Raw genomic sequence first — 4,961 nt, 5'->3', positions numbered from 1 at the left:
GTGTTCCCGGTTCTGGTTTACCTAATTAATGCGGCCTAAAAATCCATATAAAAGCATATTAGTATGTTATGTGTAAGCCAGGTTAAAGAGATGGGTCTTTAATCTAGATTTAAACTGCAAGAGTGTGTCTGCCTCCCGAACAATGTTAGGTAGGTTATTCCAGAGTTTTAGAATACTACTGAGGTCAAACTGAAGCCTCTCCTTGTGTGTTTAATCCTGGATGATGTTTTTTGGATCAGTGGTGAGGCAAATGAGTCCAGGATGTGTTCCATCCCTGTTCGCTCCCACTCACCTTCACCTATGACAGTTCATCATAGTGGGTCTTTCCCTAGGGGCTCTCTCACCAATTCACAAGAATTCGGCACCCTGATTAGAGCAGTAACTAAGTGAACTCAAGTACAAAATGACAGACGCTCCTACACTACTACCTGCTGGCTGGCCACAACCCCCTCACCCACAACACCTAGCATTTGTGCAGGGTTTTTTTCTTTTTCTTTTTTTCACATCAGTGATCCATCCCCTCCTCAGGATTGCTGCTGTTAACACAGCTGAGGTTCATTAGGTCTGTGTTGTTCTTGCTCCTTACCTGGCTCCAGGCTCTGTTTGCAGTCCCTTGTGTTTTTTCTTCCACTTCAGTGCAGCCGCAGACCCTGCACAGGAGTCCAAGTGGCAGCTCTTGGAGGCTGTAATGTGCCAAATTGCCCATGATGTTGTTCTTTCTGCAGCTTTGACGTTTGGAATGGCAGTGATTTGACAACGTGCTGTCAGATCCATTATGTATCAGTGTGGCTGATTAATTAGAAGTGACTGAGTTTGAAAGCAGAAAACACCCACCGCTGGTGGTGCTTTCAGACAGGCAGGTAATAATAATGATTCTATGGTGTGGCAGAAGAGACTGGAGGATTGTTGCCAGGCCTGCACCAGATGTTACTGCTGTGTCTTGGCTTGAAGTTAAAATTGTATCATCTTAGCTTTTATTTCTCTTTTATCAATTATATAGAACACCCTGTGATAATAAAGCATCTTTACATTTTTGTGGGTCCAGAGTTGTCAACTCAATCCATAAGTTAGCTTTAATGGGAATCTATGACACCTTCTATTGCAGTGAGAGTGAGCAGACTCCTTGCTGATCTCTGAGCAGTCTGGGCTACATAACTGCCTCCCCAGCCAGATATGCACGGTAACTCTAGAGCTTCATTGTCACGCTCCACATCACCTCACTGACCCCCAGACCAATTATACAGCTGACCCGGGTTTGATGACATAACCTCTCCGGATCGGGGTGCGATCACCTCGTGGGGTACCCTACTGCCTGTCAGGCCATGTCAGCTCACCATGCTAAGCAGACACTTCCCAGAGCTGCTCCCAGTGGACAGAGCAGCAATAAGGGCCTGCAGACAGAACATATAGATCAATTTCTTTTTCTGGTGTATATATAGAGTTCTCTTATTTTTGCTCTTTCCCTCAGTTTAAGTTTTCAGTCAAATAATGCAGTAGTTACAATATTGTTTAATTTATATTGTTGGGGCAATTTCCTCTTATTCATCAAAGAGTGTTCCGTACAATGAAAGTTATTGGGGTTAATAAACAATATTAGACCCCACTGACTTCCATTTTATTGACAAGTCTTTTTTGTGTTTGTGTTCCACAGAGAACTAATGTCATATATAAGCTCATTTTGGACACATGGGAAAAAATAATTATGTCATAAAAAGTAATTAGGAGACTAATAGTTGAAATTATCATTATGACTGTCATAATTTTGACTTATTGTTATACTTATGTTTATCTCTTAGTTTTACCTTTTTATGTCATAATTGTGATGCGTTTCATTAAATACAGAGAACATAAACTACAATGCACCATTTTATTTTAATGTACAGACATGTTTTTCAAACTGTGTTCTTTTGTGTTCCACAGAAGAAAGTCCTACCCATTTTTTCTCCCCATACATATAGGTTTGGTTAATGAAAATGATGACAACCTTTTCATTTTTGGGTCACCATCCATGTCTATACAGTCAAGATTTCTGAAGTGATTTCAGTTTTTTTTTTTTTTTTTACATTTCTGCTCATATGGTTTTCATCATTATTAACAATATCATAATAATATATAATACATATATATAATAATATCATCTTGTCATGTTATAATATCAAAATGGAGTGAAAATATATCTTTTTCCCTCATAAAAGCTAAAAAATATTATGAATGACAAATCATTTTGTAGCATTTTTCATAAAAAAGGACAAACTCACACTTGTTTCTTAAAATAAGATTTTTTTTAATATTACTTATCATAAAGATATATTTACACACTTTACAGAAATAGAAAATAAAAACACAAAGCTACGCATGAAAGGAAAACAAAATAAGTACTCCAAGAGCTAAAGCTTCTCTTTTATAAATTAGAAACCAAAAGTTCAAATATGTACACAGTATTTCAACCATTTCTGATACACTTGTTTAATTCATTTATTTATTCATTTGTTTTTGCCCAGTTCAACATCAAAACAGAGACAGGGACTGTACATTTGGCCAGGAGAGTTCGATAAACACACCTCCAACACGAATAAAGAGGAGGTATAATACCTTGCCGTTACGTTGCTTCTCACGTGGCCCACTAATACTGTTGAAATGCCAGGCCTGACTACAGACTTTGAGAATTGAAATGGATGGGTGTGCTGAACAAACAGGCCATGTGAATGGATGCATGTTTTTAGAGCTCTTTATGGATTTTAAGTCTTGTTTGAAGCAGCAGAATAATCTGATCATTCTTCGCATCCCAACCAGTTGTCGGACATTTGTGAATTGTTGGGATTGGATTTCAGTTATTCGATCTGGTCACCACATTTTACATGCACCGTGACGAGCTAATGGAAAACAAGTGGCCAAATGGGCATTTTCTTTTTCGGTGTCAAATATGGAAGCAGAACAGTGTACCTAATGAATATCTTGCAATGAATCACAAAGGCAAACAGGAGTTTTGTATTGTATCCGTTGCTTTTATACGTCCTCGCTAAACATTTAAGACCCGAGGGAACTCTAAGGGAACGCATCAATCATCACAGCTCTGTTTTTAATATACAAACAGCTTCTGGATCCCTTTTTCCCATGTAAAGGTGTGTACTTAAACTAAAGTTTCTCCTCTGAATGTTTAAGTGGAATGTAAGTACAAGTGCATAGGACATATAATGGGCAGAAACACGTGTTAGAGTAGGAATGAGTTTCTCATGAGAGAAAAAAAAAAACATTTATAGAAAATGAATTGTGCTCTGTAAGTTTAGTGTGTTTGCCATTTCAGTTAAGAGCCTGGACATGCTTGTTCTCTTGATGCTGCAGGCTCCATTAACCTGATGTGCTGACGGGGACGACGGACCCAGTTTGATGGCAGAGGAGGGTGAGAAAGCTCTTTTGTGTCCATGACATTGTGCAGCAGACTACTTTTTCTACAATTTTATACGACCATACACACAAAAATAAAATACAGCTTTCCGCAATCTATCGAAAAGTAGGCTTTGGACAACCAGCTAGACAAGAATGAGTCCATTTAATTGTCACAAGACACTGGAAAACCATTAAATGCCAAAAGACTTTTTCAGGATTTACTTTTCCAGCAGCATAATGGAATTGCAAACATATCTGCCTTGCATGTCCATACAGAGAGGTGTTGGAGGAAAGCCAAGTGATTGACAGGGGTCTCTGCTATAGCAAGCTTTGGATTTTGTCATATTTGTCTTTGGATGTTTGATGAAACAGATAACCATCTCCATCGGTGGGAATGGGGATCGGGGTCAGTTGTCGTATGTAGCAGTGGTGGGCTAGTTTTTTTCAAGATACAAGGCTTGAACTGAACTAAAACGCTGCTGGACGGCCCTCCCTCCAGGGGCAGCTCAGCTCTGGTGAGGATGGTGAAGATATTCATGAACAACAGTATGGATACAGGCATTACTCTGCATCTCTAATAGACTCTTCAGATAACTCAGCCACCCAGACTTACATCTTCTCAGCTTTCTGACCTACTCATCTATGAAACAGAGCTCTCAGGGGCATTCTGAGAACGTGTTAATGAAATCCCCATCTCTGTCTGAGAGGGTATAAAATAATCATGGCGTGACTGGAATTATTAGTATTCACAGTGCCTTAAGATTCAGTAAATTTTTAATCGAGGTGAGCTTGGCTGGGTGTTTTACCTATGTAGGATTTTAGGCACTCTCTTATGAAGAGCTGATTTTGCCGCAAGGCAATGTTTGTGGATATACGCAACAGCTCTCTTTTTTTCATAACTACAGACAAATGGGGGAGAGACTCAAATGCTAATTTGCAATTACTTGCTGCACTGTCTAATCATGCGTCGGAATTATGAGTGTAGCTAACAGTCTCATAAAAGCCTCTCATATTTTGTGTCTTATTAAATGTTATGAGGGTCTGATTATGCCTAAGCCAAGGGTTGCTCATTTTAATAGATTATTACATCATAAATCGGTCAAATGTTAAGGTGGTGTGGTCATTTTATGCCAATTTGTCTTGTGAGCTCTATCAGACTCGAAAGAGATTTTAGTGATTCCAGTCTAAAACCGGTTAGCAGTGGGGTTTAATAACCAGGCTGTGGCCACCTGTGCCAAACAGGCTCAAACTCAAAACACAATTGCTCCCAATAGGGAGAAAACAATAATGGGTTATAAAAACATATGTAGCTAAAAAAAATGGTGGATACATAAACACGAGCCTAAATGATGTGGATACAAATAATGTGTGTTTCTTAAATAAATGCATGTAATATAGACCATACAGGCTTCTGTCACAGCACCCTGAGAAATGGCTAGAAAACTAGCCCACCACTGCTACATACGACAACTGACCCCGATCCCCATTCCCACCGATGGAGATGGTTATCTGTTTCATCAAACACTCATTCTTTTGTTGTTATTTTTGTTATATTTCAGTTCATTTCTAACAAA

This window comes from Carassius carassius, chromosome 33 (assembly GCF_963082965.1).
Source record: "Carassius carassius chromosome 33, fCarCar2.1, whole genome shotgun sequence".
Taxonomy (NCBI): Eukaryota; Metazoa; Chordata; class Actinopteri; order Cypriniformes; family Cyprinidae; genus Carassius; species Carassius carassius.
Note: the sequence above shows the minus strand (reverse complement) of the source record.